Here is a 13554-nt window from a genome sequence, read left to right as displayed (position 1 = left end):
AAAACAAAATAGTAACAAAAGCAGTTAGAGATTTCTAACCTCCGCCAATCTGGATCACCTCCAAAATTCAGTGGAGTCTTCCACGCTGTAATATCTATCTGTGATGCAAATCTGGTGAGAATCTGTGAAGTAGTTTTGACGTAATCCTTCAAAGCGTATATCAAGAGAAATCTTGATCCAGAATCCGGATTTGGATCATCTCCAAAATGTAATGGAGTCTTCCATGGCTTAATGTGTATCTATGGAAGCCCATTTCCGCCACCAAAAAAAAAAAAAAAAAATTCCAGATTACTAAATCATAATTATGAGATTAAAAAGTCATAATTATGAGATATAAAAAGTCATAATTATGAGATAAAAAAAGTCATAATTGCGAGATAAAAAAGTCGTAATTATGAGATAAAAAATGTTGTGAAAGTGTCGTGACACGGACCCACAACAGGGGGCGTTAATGAACGGACAATGGATAAGCCAAAAAGTAACAATTTAATGTTGTGAATCCCACAACGATGTACAGACAACAACAATACAGTGACTGTCAATCATACACCAGGTGACGTGTGGGCAGGCTCGATGATAGAAGACGCCTGGCGAGAGAAAAGCCGGATCCACACAGCTTCCACCGCCAACGGAGCTGAAGAACACCGGAGCCGCCAAGCCCTGCGCCCCAGGTGGCTGCTGTCTTCAGCAGTCAGACCCGGTACTGCTGGCAGAGAACAGAGACAGTCCTGATGAGTGTGAGTTCGCACACGCAGTAATCCCACAGTCTGTATTCAGTAAAGGAGGGAAAACCTCCACCTCCAATCACACACTCGTGCAGCTCCTGTCTAACCACTTATCTGATTGCAGTGTGAAGCGAAGCCATCGCTGATCACACCAAACGCCAATCCCACAGATAAGGACACACCACAGGATAACGGGTGCAAAAGAAGTTCAGATTATTACTCAACGTTTTGAGTCAGCAGAGAAAATTACCTGAATGGTAGTTGATTTCTCGGCGGGGAGGTGGAGTTGCAGTCCAGCCTTTATGGTGGTGGTGATGAGTAGTGGATGAGTGACAGCTGTCACTCCTGGTCGCTCCGGCGCCCTCTCGTGCTTGAAGCCCGCACTTCAAGCAGGGCGCCATCTTGTGGTGGTGGGCCAGCAGTACCTCCTCTTCAGCGGCCCACACAACAAAAAAGTCGTAATTATGAGATAAAAAGTCATAATTGCGAGATAAAGTCGTAATTATGAGATAAAAAGTCATAATTATGAGATTAAAAAAACTCATGATTTCGATTCAATTCCTCAGAATTCAATTGGTGAAACACTTTTTTTGTTGTAAATAGTTTTAAATAATCTCTGCAGTAATGTCTACATTATTCATTCAATGTGGTGTTTTGTATATTTGTGAATATTCAATAAAAAAATCTATCTGCCTGCTGTGCTACATTGTTTTGTCTCTTCCAGAGAGTGATGGAGCTGGAGGCAGACGTCACGGGTCATGAACTGATTTTTGTGGATGAAGCAGGTTTCAACCTTACAAAAACAAGGAGACGTGGCAGGAACATTATTGGACACACTGACATCATCAATGTCCCAGCAGGACAACATGGGGGTAATATAACTATGTGTGCAGTGAGAAGACAAAATGATGACGTTTGCCATCATTCAACCCTGGACCCGAACAACACAGCAGCACACATGCTAACACTCCTGGACACCCTGCATCACACACACACTAACTACCAGAGACCAGAGCAGACCAGCTCCCTCATCATTTGAGACAAGCTTAGTTTCAGTGGGGCTGCTTTGGTCTGCAGCTGGTTTACAGACCACCCACTCTTCACCGTACTCAGCCTCCTCCTGTATTCTCCATCCTTGAATCTGATCTGTCTGGTGCTGGAAGGTGTGTGACCGTCAGCCCCATCAATGCATGACCCTTTTACAGGCAACGGAGGAAACATGTGGGGACACTGACCGGGGTCACACCAGGCCTGGATACGGGACTCCAGGAGATATTTTGCCCAGTGTCTCGCACCAGAAGACATTCCATGCGATGTTGACGAAATCTTGTGGCTGGACTCAGAGAGAAGACAAGATGCAGACGAATTTTTTTTCTGATATTTTTGAAACTTCTAAGGTTGTTTTCTTGAATTTTCACTTTATTGTTTTGGGGAAAAAAGTTGGTTTTGATGTGTGGAAATTAACATCCATATTTGACATTTGAATCATTGTGTGCATTTGTGTTTACAGAACTACATGTATGACCTCAAACTGACCTCATGCAGAGAAAGCTTTCGACCATCAGTGTGTAGTTGGTGCATCGTGTGCTTAGTAATATGATAGTAGTAAGTCCCTTCGGCTGCTCCCTTGTTTGCACTCGGGGTTGCCACAGCAAATCCAAGGTGGATCTGCATGTTGAATTGGCACAGGTTTTACACCGGATGCCCTTCCTGATGCAACTCCACATTACATGGAGAAATGTGGCAGGGGTGGGATTTGAACCCGGAGCCTTCTGAACTGAAACCAAGCGCATTAACCACTTGGCCACCACCCCTGCTTAGTAATATTATGATTTGTGTTAACTGGAACAAAATAACGTTTGAAGAGTTTAGTAAGATTTGTGTGCTTTTGCAAGAGATACACAATGTTTTACTGATTTGGTGGAAGGTTTTTTTGATTTGTGTGTAGAGTTTATCAAAAAATAGTCAGTAGTTACAAAATTGTGCTTAAGTGTGATGGAGGCCAGCAGGAGGCGCTGGATTTTAGCCGACTGGTCAGAGTGTCTGCCTCTCATGCCAAAGATTGTGAGTTTGCGTTGCGAGTGGGAGGAATCAATCACAACAACACAGAGAGAGAGTAGAACTACTATGTAAGCAATCAGAAAAAACAAATCCTGTAAATTCATGCAGTTGTATTTGTAGTGAATGAGAGTACTTATTCCGTATACTTTTAAAATGCACAAATGTCTGCATTATTCTGTCTAAAACTGTTGATGTTCTAGTTCAGCATTATGTTCACTTTAGTGCAGGAAACACTCATGATTTTAGTTTCAATGACTACAAATTCGATTGATGAAACATTTTTTGTTAATGTGATTATTTTAAACTATCAGAATAATAAAACATTGAATTATTTATTCAACTGCACTAACTTCTGCATAATACATGCTTAAATCGTACTTGTGCACAAGTGTTGTGCTCGCTGCTCGGTTTAGTGCTCCATACAGAGGAGACGACAAACTTCACCCCAAAACTCTTAACTTTTTATTGGAGTCTGTCAGATTTCAGATCCTGATATGTGAGCAGTCTGCTGTCTGTGGAGCAGGACACTATTTTAACCCCATTATTACTGTCAGTGTGAATGTGCATGTGAAAATCTGTCCACAGGAAGATGTCATGCACCATCCGTGCATGATGGTACCAGCCAGGACCTCTCTGATAACGTGGAGTGTTGGACATCACATATTTCAGCCTGCAGGAAACTATTTTACAAGTGGGTGAGTGCCCTGTTCAGTTTTCTTCTTGTAATTTTTTTCCTCAGTGGAGCTGATCGGCTTTGTGATTATGTCCGCCAAGGACGTAACAAAATCACTGGCATTGATTTATTTATTCGTCTGTAAGCAGGGTGACGTCATCCAGATCTGGATTCTGGATCAAGTTTGACTTTATATAGGTTTTGATGTCTTACATCAAAACTACTGCACAAATTTTGTTGAAAGTTTCAACAGATACATATTAGGCCATGGAAGACTCCAGTAAATTCTGGAGGTAATCTGGATCCGAATTCTGAATCAAGCTTAACTTTATATAGGCTTTGAAGGATTACGTCAAAACAAGTGCAATTGTTCTCACCCAATTTTCACCACGGATACATAGGCCATGGAAGACTCCATTACATTTTGGAGATGATCTGAATCCAAATCCGGATTCTGGATCAAGATTTCTCTTGATATACGCTTTGAAGGATTACGTCAAAACGACTTCACAGATTCTCACCAGATTTGCACCACAGATAGATATTAGGGCACGTAAGACTCCACTGAACTTCGGGGGTTATCTGGATTGGCGGAGGTTAGAAATCTCTAACTGATTTTGTTACTATTTTGTTTTATTGAGAATCTGTCAGATTTTAAATCTGGATGTGTGCAAGACAGTGTTAACCCCGTTATAGCTGCTGCCGTGAACGTGCAATTCAGCTGTTTTTACAGGCTGCCTGATCACACTGATGTATTTCTTAGATTTTTCAGTTACTGCATTGATGACACTTATGAGCGTGCACAAAGCTGAACCTCCAGCAGAGACTGTTTTAACAGTCTGCGTTCATAACTAATGGACGTGCACGTGCACTACGTCTCCTCCCAGTGGAGAGCAGCTGCTGCTTTTACTGTGTTTTCCTCTTGATCACATATGTGGACCTCAATGATCCATTCAGCACTGAGGTGTTAAATTTTTATATTGTCACATTAATAAAGGAATTCAGTCGATATTACGGCCAACAAGACATCAAGTCTGTCTTCATGTTGGCACAATGTGACATCAAGAAAAACAAGACTGGCAAACACCAGTGAACATAGTCTGACATTTTGCTCTACAGCTGAAAATTGGTGAGTTAAAATAATGTTACAGCTTCCACACAGGTGGAAAAAAACAGCTGATTCTGTCCTTTTTAAAGGGTTTCTTGAGTTTATCTGGAGTTTGTCAAAACACAGAAAGCAGCAAATTTGTGAAAACTGAGTGACTTTGTTGTTTGGAGATGACAGCAGACAAAATCATCACCATTAATTTCATTTATGTACAATGTGACATTTTGCTTTGTGGTTCAGTAACACATGAACCCGTCTCAGGGTGGCAGCTGGAGCCAAGTAGAGGTCAACATTTAAAAATACTCCAATCAGATTGAAGCATATACCACATTATTTAATTGATCATAGTAATTTGAATCACTATTAAACAAATTTGGAGCAACTTTAACCTTTGACCCCTGTGTGTACTGAAGTTGACCTTTGTCACCTTTTCTGTTGTTTTTAAACCCATAACGCCTCAACATTAAGTCATAAATCTAAATTATACACTTATAGAATCTTAATGATCAGAGAATTTATTCTCCTTAAACAGGACAGAAAACCTTCTCAGCTCGTGGACTGTTTCATCAACATAAACACCAAATTTGGTGCTTTCAGACAAACTGATGTTTTCTTCTTGAAAATCCCCTGAATGCCTTTTAGTTTTGGTGAAATGCTGCCCTCGCGTGTCCAATAAAGGTATTTACAATTATAAAGGCCGAAATTGAAACAAAGTAAAACCTGTTATTTGTTGAAAATATTTTTGCTGGAAGTTGAGGTTCGTTTCCAAAAATGTTATGCCAATGTGTAAATTTTCTTGAATGCATCCTTTTTTCTTTTTTTTTTTACCTTTCAAAAAACATGAAATTCAGGAATATTCTCTATTTTGGGTAAATTTCATAGTTTTCATGACAGAGTTGATATTTTCCCCCAAATTCAAATTTCAAAATTCTGCATTCAAGAACAGAGATTTGATGAATCAAACAAAACCATCAGAATTAAAATTTATTAGAAACTGGAGAAAAATAAACATTTTGGGTGAATCTTATTATTTTCCAAACTAGTCTGTTTGCAACAAAATCATGAATTTTGTGAGGAAGAATTGTGAACAATGTTTAAATGAATAATAAAAACATCAGAATTAAAATCAGAAACTGAAGGAGAAAATGTGAATTTCACTATTTTCAGCATCTGAGAAAGAATTGTGAACAGAACAAAAGAAAAAAAAAAAATCCATGAATCAGTGAAGAAGGAAAAAATATATATTTTGGGTGAATTTCAGCCCCCCCCCCCCCCCCCCCCCCCAAAAAAGTCCATATCACAAAATTTACACTTATTTCTTTGTGTCGTTGTGAGTTTCTGATCTTTCCTGACAGTGCACGTGCCCATTGTGACTGCAGTCTGTGAAAAACAGCCTCGTGTGTGTGAAGCTTTTACACAAAAGCTGCACTGATAAATCCACCCTGTTGATGAACAAATGAAAGTTCTGATCAAATCCAATAAGAATCCGTCTGATAATGGTGTTTTTCAATAGTCAGTTGATTTACAAAAAAAAAAAGTGTGTGCTTTCACTTTAGGGGTCAACACAGTGCTGTGTGTTTAACAAAAACACACACTGCTTCACTTTTAATACACAAGTCTATTTAAGATTATCTGTGTCACTGAGAGCATGGAGTTGATAAGATTCTAAGATTCAAAACAAAAAAACAAAACACTAAATAATGTAAGTAACGGAGGCCAGCAGGTGTCGTCGTGCAGATGTAGTTTGTAAACCTAACTCCCAACAGCTCAAAAGGATTCTCTGGTCAAGGCCAGAGACCTGGGTTTTAGCCTTCTGGTTAGAGAGTCCGACTTCCATGCCGAGGATCATGAGTTTGTGTCCCGAGGGGAGCGAATGGGCGGAGTCATAACAACACAACGCAGAGTGCAGCCGCTACATAAGTATGTGGTGTATTATTTTAAAATGATGATAAATTCAAGATACATTTACACTGGAAATCTGACTCAAAGAGAAAGATTTCACGTGATCTCTCAATACATTTTTTTGAAGCCATTTGTTAGAAGTCCCTGATCTTGTGCTCCAATCAGAATTCTTTCTCCATCAAAACCAAGTTTTCCATTTTTCAGCCACTGCATTGATTTAACTTTGTCGATGTATTCCTTTTCCAATTCTTCTTGGAATCGTCCAGCCCTTTTGTGCTGTTTCCATCTGTCCACTCGATGTTTTCCTTCTCTTTTGCTGTATTGTTCTCTGGTCTGTCTTGCGAATTTTGTTGCAGGCGTTAGACTGTTGCTTTCTCTCTCTTGTAGAAGTTCTCCAATAAAGTTTTTCGCCAGTTTGGTGACTGAGTTCTGTTCAGATAAGGTCTTCTCGTAGTGTTGTGCGACCTTTTTCATGATTTCATCTTCAGAGCTCTTTAAGTACTGTCCAATACTTATTATCGATGCTCTGTAGGCCTGGTTGATTTCAGTGAGACCCAGACCGCCTTCTCTGCGAGGGAGATACATTCTGTCCATGCACTGATTTCTGTATGTGACTTTGTGGAGGGTGAGCATCTTCCTGGTTTTTGTGTCCAACTTATTAAGCTCACGCTGCGGCCAGTCTACTATGCCAAATCCATGTCACCACTGGTATTGCAAACTGGTTTATGGCTGTGATCTTGGTCTTTGGTGTCAACTGTGTTTTGCAGATCTTTTTTAAGCGGTTTAAGTATTCTTGTGTTGTTTTCGTTCTCATTTTCTTGGGTTCAATTGTAGTATTTTGTTCAATTCCAAAGTATTTGTATGTGGAGTCTACAGCCAGATCTTCAATGTAGCTCCCTTCATCTAACTGTATGTTTTCGTTTTTTGTCTTTTTACCTTTTTTGATTGTGCATTTTGAGCATTTATCCAGTCCAAATTCCATACCAATGTCTTTGGAGAACTTATGGACTGTTTCTACGAGCTGACTGAGTCCCTTTTTTGTGTCGGCATAGATTTTCAAATCATCAATGAACAGCAGATGGTTCACAAGTTTTTGATTTTTCCTTCTTCTGCCTCTACTTAAGTCATACCCGATGTCATGCTCCTTCAGGATCTTGCTGAGCAGGTCTATGATTAAGCAGAATAAAAGCGGCGAGAGGCTGTCTCCCTGGAATATCCCTCTCTGAACTCATACGCACGGCTGTGAAATGAAAATTGTGAAATCCGAGGAAAATCTGCAGGGGATCAGGCGCAGCCCTCCAGGAGCCGAGGTCTAGGGACCTGTGTGGCCCCAGAAACCAAATTAAATTTTTATCTAATAATACATTTTCAGCATCTCCTGAAAGAACAAATCTAAAAAAAAAAAAAAGAAAAAAAAAAAAAGCATATTTAAATGATTCTATTTTCAACCTTTCATTTAAACTGTAAGTGATAATGTGGAAATAACAGAATATGATGTGGAAATAGGACCTGGAATGATTTTTCTTTTAATTGTAAACCAAATTATGCATTAACTCAGATCAATTAAACTACATGAAATTCATCAAGCCTGAAAGACTGTTAAAGAATTTCAAAAACCACAGCTAAAGCTTGTAGAGTATTTTGAAAATCATGGTAAAATATCAATGACATACCTTATTGTAAAAAAGCCACACGTTCTTGTGTAAATTCCTGTAAATCCACTCAAAGCCAGTGTCTTTTTTTCCCATGAAAAAAGTCTACATAAAAAACAAAAAAAAAACAAAAAAACATTTACATCATTAAAAACCACAATGTCTTTGTTCCAATGAAATAAAGTCTAGATCAGTGGTCACCAACCTTTTTAAGCCAAAGATCCCCTCGCTCTGCCTGAGAAGACAAGATCTACCAACCGTACTGTAAACAAAAACACACAAGAACAATACTTCCAAAAGGAAAATTCTTTAACAGTATTTGAGAATATTATTTGAATACAATTCAGAAATTCAATGAATTGAGAACTGTTTTCTGTTTTTGGTATATTTTTGTGTAATATTTTATAAAGATTTAACAAGCTTTATATTTTATACTACAATAAATGACATTTGCTTCAAGAAATAAATTCAGTTGTAGAAGGCTCGAAAGACCAAATGTTTCAGAATTTGTGAAAACATAATGTTTTCTGAAGCAATGAGTTAATTTGGTTTTTTGAGCATTCTGAAACAGAATGTTTCTTGAAGTCTTGGTTTTTGAAATCATTAAATATAGTTTCTGCAGTCACGAGCATGGCTTCTGTAAACAAATCACCGTCTGTAAACAACTTTGTGTTTAGCAAAGATATGACTCACGCGAAACAAAGCTTCTGTGGCAGCCTTGTTGAAGGTTTGGTGAAAAACAACTGCTGGGCTTTCAATGCCGTTTTCAGTTGGCCAACCTTTGACATCTCTTGTGTTGGAGCCATGATTCATGTCAGTCCACTTGGTGCAACAGCTCTCCAAGGTGTGATCACTCCTTTTTAGATGCAGACTAACGAGCAGATCTGATTTGATGCAGGTGTTAGTTTTGGGGATGAAAATTTACAGGGTGATTCCATAATTTATTCCTCAGAATTGAGTGATTCCATATTTTTTTCACTCTGCTTGGTCTAAAAAAGTAACCGTTACTGACAACCACAATTATTTTTCCTGATTTCTTATAGTGTTTCTTAAAGCCAGAAAGTTGCCATTTGAAATGACTTTAGTTTTGTGTCATGTCTGTGATCTGCGTTTTTTCTACAAAATTAAACAACTGAATGAACATCCTCCGAGGCCGGTGATTCCATAATTTTTGCCAGGAGTTGTAGATCTACGATCAACAGGTTGGTGACCACTGGTCTAGAACAATGAAAAAAAAAGGCACATAATCTTTTCTAAAATTCTGTTTGAACAGCACAATGTTTATTTTCCAGAGAAAGAAAAATTCTTACCATGTTTCTTGATGGCACAGTTCGCTTTTCTCATTTATCTTTCAGGTGTGTTGATGAAGCCAGTGACAATTCCACAGTCTTGTCCTTATCAGACTTTTTTAAACCATCTTTCTTGCCATCTTCTCTCTGTCCGACGTTGGTCCGTGACAGAGACATGCTGCACAATTCTTCTTTTAAAAACTTGAAAGCTCTAAAAGTTTAAGATGTCCACATGCTATGTTTAGCTAACGTCACAGTGGAGCCACACAGCGTCGCCCAGGGTCGGACTGGGAACAAATTTCGGCCCTGGCATTTTTCCTCTGGACCAGCCCACTATTGGCCCGATGAATCCACCCCCAAACACGCACACCCACCCGTCCATACCGAACCCCCAATGAACAAATACTATACACCTAAACACCATGAACACACACTTTCACTGTCATTTCACCTTGATCATAGTACAAAATGGAAGCAAAAGCACACAAGCGGAAAAAAGCTTTTGTGTCTCCAAAGTGTGTGTGTGAGTGAGTGAGGTAATGTGTGTGTGTGTTTAGTTTATCTTACAGCAGACAGTCTCTGGGAACACAACCACTTATTCAGGGTCTTTTTTGTGTTCGGTGTTGGGTGTTTTTCAAAAAATAAAGACAGCTCGTTTCGGTTAGGGCGGCTGAAATAATCCATAGCAGGCTCAGCCTCAGAGGTAGCTGAAGAGACGTTGACAGTAGAAGCACTAGCATGATGAACTTCAGGTTGTGTCATCTCCTGTGCGTCCTTTCCCACGACCTGCTCACTGGACACGGAATCCTCCGATTCCGACCCAACATAGACATCAATTGCCTTTGAGCCTGGACTAACCTCTCCAGTAAAGTTGTCCTCATTTTCGCCCGTTGAAGTTGCATTTTCGCCCGTTGTAGTAGGGATGTCGGGAGCACTAGCAGCAACGCTAGAAGTAGTATTGGCCACAGCAAACAAATTATATATTTTAAAACACCCAGAAGCCTCAGCTTGTAGAGCTTTCTGCTTTTTGTCCTGAATCTTCTCCGCTCCCCCCTTCCTCTTTTTGCCACCTCTTTCCATGATTTATCTAGTGAAAATATATACGTGACATGCATCCGTGTTCCCATGGACCTGCGCCACTCATCACATCAGCAGGGTTGCCAGATGTGACTGACTGATGATTTCCAGTCCAAAAAAATGCTCAAAAACTGCCTGGATGCACTAAATCTCACCCAATTTGAACAAAAGTCTATTGATCTCTATGGCCATAAATCTACAGAAAAACATTTTTTACCCGCAGACGGCCATCCTAAACAGCCCAACTGGGAAACTGCCTAATCTGGCAACACTGCACATCAGATGGAAAACGACAGCGTTTAGATGCATACCCCCATGCACCGCAACACATTTTTTGTAAAATCTTCGGACATAAATCCACCAAATACAAGAGGAACATCGTAGTTTTGCTTAAACAAAGTAATATTTATTATAATTTAGTTTGTTGCAAGGATTTTACAGTTTAAAATAAGAAAATTACACCTTATTCCAACCGCCACCAAAATGTTTACTACAAGTAAAGGGTATATAAACTGCACGTACCTCCCTATCAGTTAATAGTAACAGTTAAACCTCAATAACGTTTTTTTTTTTTTGAGTCGTCACTACCGATACACAGTTACAAAGTAGAGAACGGGGCCAGTGGGTAGAGAACGGGGCCGGTGTCAACTTGGGAGGGCCGGCCCACGCACGTCCACACGTGCAGCGGCCCACCGGGCAAATGCCCCAAATCACAGATTACCAGTCCGAGTGTGGCGTCGCCGCAGTAACCAACCAGTCCTGCTTTACGACATGGGTTAAAGCAAGAAATTTTCATCTGACTGAAATTTTTTCCTGGCAAAAATCAATGCCAGCAATTTCCTAAAATGTGGCGTAGTGGGGGCACACACTCTTAAATAAATACAATAAACACATTATACAGTCAATCAATCAATCAATTTTTTTTTATATAGCGCCAAATCACAACAAACAGTTGCCCCAAGGCGCTTTATATTGTAAGGCAAGGCCATACAATAATTATGTAAAACCCCAACGGTCAAAACGACCCCCTGTGAGCAAGCACTTGGCTACAGTGGGAAGGAAAAACTCCCTTTTAACAGGAAGAAACCTCCAGCAGAACCAGGCTCAGGGAGGGGCAGTCTTCTGCTGGGACTGGTTGGGGCTGAGGGGAGAGAACCAGGAAAAAGACATGCTGTGGAGGGGAGCAGAGATCGATCACTAATGATTAAATACAGAGTGGTGCATACAGAGCAAAAAGAGAAAGAAACAGTGCATCATGGGAACTCCCCAGCAGTCTACGTCTATAGCAGCATAACTAAGGGATGGTTCAGTACAGTATACAAATCTATTCTAAAGAGCCTCTAAGGAGAGAGAGACGAAGCATAAAAAGAATGCAAAACCTGAACATAAAGGTACATAAAAGGGTGGTGGGGAGCAGGGTGTAGTCTTGATTCTAGGGGGTCTGGGGGATCTCCCCCAGAACATTTTTAAAAGAGCAAGTCAAATTTTGTATATTCTGGTGAATTTTAATGAGTATGAAGCCCTCTGAAATAAAGAAAACTCACTTCAAACTGTCAAGTAAAAATACAGTATTGATTATGTGGGGTCTGGGGGATTTACCCCAGAAAATGTTTAAAAGAGCAAGTCAAATTTTGTGTATTCTGGTGAATTTTAATAGTTATGAAGCTTTCTGAAATAAAGAAAACTCACTTCAAACTGTGCAGTAAAAATATATTATGGGGGGTCTGGGGGATCTCCCCAGAAATTTTTTAAAAGAGCAAGTTAAATTTTGTATATTCTGGTGAATTTTAATGGGTATGAAGCCCTATGAAACAAAGAAAACTCACTTCAAACTGTCAAGTAAAACTTCTTTGTCTTCTGTAGGATTTTGATCTATTCCATTCTGGTAAATGCACGAAATGGGTGCTGTGTCGCTGGTTGTACAGTCAATAAAATACAAAATTAGGGGCTAAAGCAATTGACAACGTTGTTCTGCTGTGCACAAAGTAACACTGTCACCCATTTTGAAAACGCATGCGCACTGAGAAACTCAAAACTGGCTTATTCACATTTAATCGGTAAAATGCTCTCACTCATAAAACAAAAGTTATTTTTTTCAATTAATCATTTTTTACTTACATGTGAGTTTTGCCATTATTTCTTTAAGTGAGTTATTAAAAGGCCTTTGTCACGCAACATTGAATGTTTGAGCTTGTAACAAAGTTATGATGTTATATTCTCACCAAAAGCATACCTGGAGAAGTCAGTGTTTTGTTTTATTTTGCACATACATACATACATAACCGACACACCACATAGAGATTTGCATCAGGTTTCACCCGATTATGAGCATTTTTAGATGCCTACAGCAACTATCTCAACCACTGAACCTATTACAGCAAGAGTCCACAAAAGTATTTTAAAGGCCTAACTAAAGTGTAATATGTGCTCTTTAATAAAATATTTTCATGAAAAAATACACAAATGTGCAATTTACTGCATTTTATTTTTACTTGTGTAAAAACATAGCTTAGATGTGGTTTGACCAAAACAAATTGTCATTACACTTAAATAAAACAGGGATGAAGTGGAGGCGTAAGAGTCACTAGGTGTTCACAGGAAACAGTTTCTCTAAAATTGTATAGTATTATTAGTTATTATTACTAGTATGGTTGTTGTTGTTGCTATTATTATTTATAAATAAAAAGAATAGACAAATGCTTTTTGTCTTTGTTCATTTATCTTTGATGTCTTTTTAATAGAATGCAGTGGGCCCCAGACCTGGGGTCTAAAGTTGCACCCTAGGCTCGATAGTTTATCCTACCCAGAGCTGGCAATGTATCTGAGGGCTCTCTTCAAGATGGTGATCGTTCCTTTAATTGCAGACAACTGCACCTCATGTGCACTTGGGTGACCGGGGATTGCTTCAAGGCATTTATTCAGGTTCTTCTTCATAAGCCCCATTGCTCCCATCACAACTGGTATGATATCAATTTCTTTCAATGACCATGTTTTTTTTTGTTTGTTTGTTTGTTTTTCATTTGCCTTGAATTTCCTTCTTTTGGTTTTTCATTTATCCTTGATGTCT

This window comes from Thalassophryne amazonica, chromosome 18 (genome assembly GCF_902500255.1).
Source record: "Thalassophryne amazonica chromosome 18, fThaAma1.1, whole genome shotgun sequence".
In the NCBI taxonomy this organism is placed as follows: Eukaryota; Metazoa; Chordata; class Actinopteri; order Batrachoidiformes; family Batrachoididae; genus Thalassophryne; species Thalassophryne amazonica.
This window is presented reverse-complemented; position numbering follows the sequence as displayed.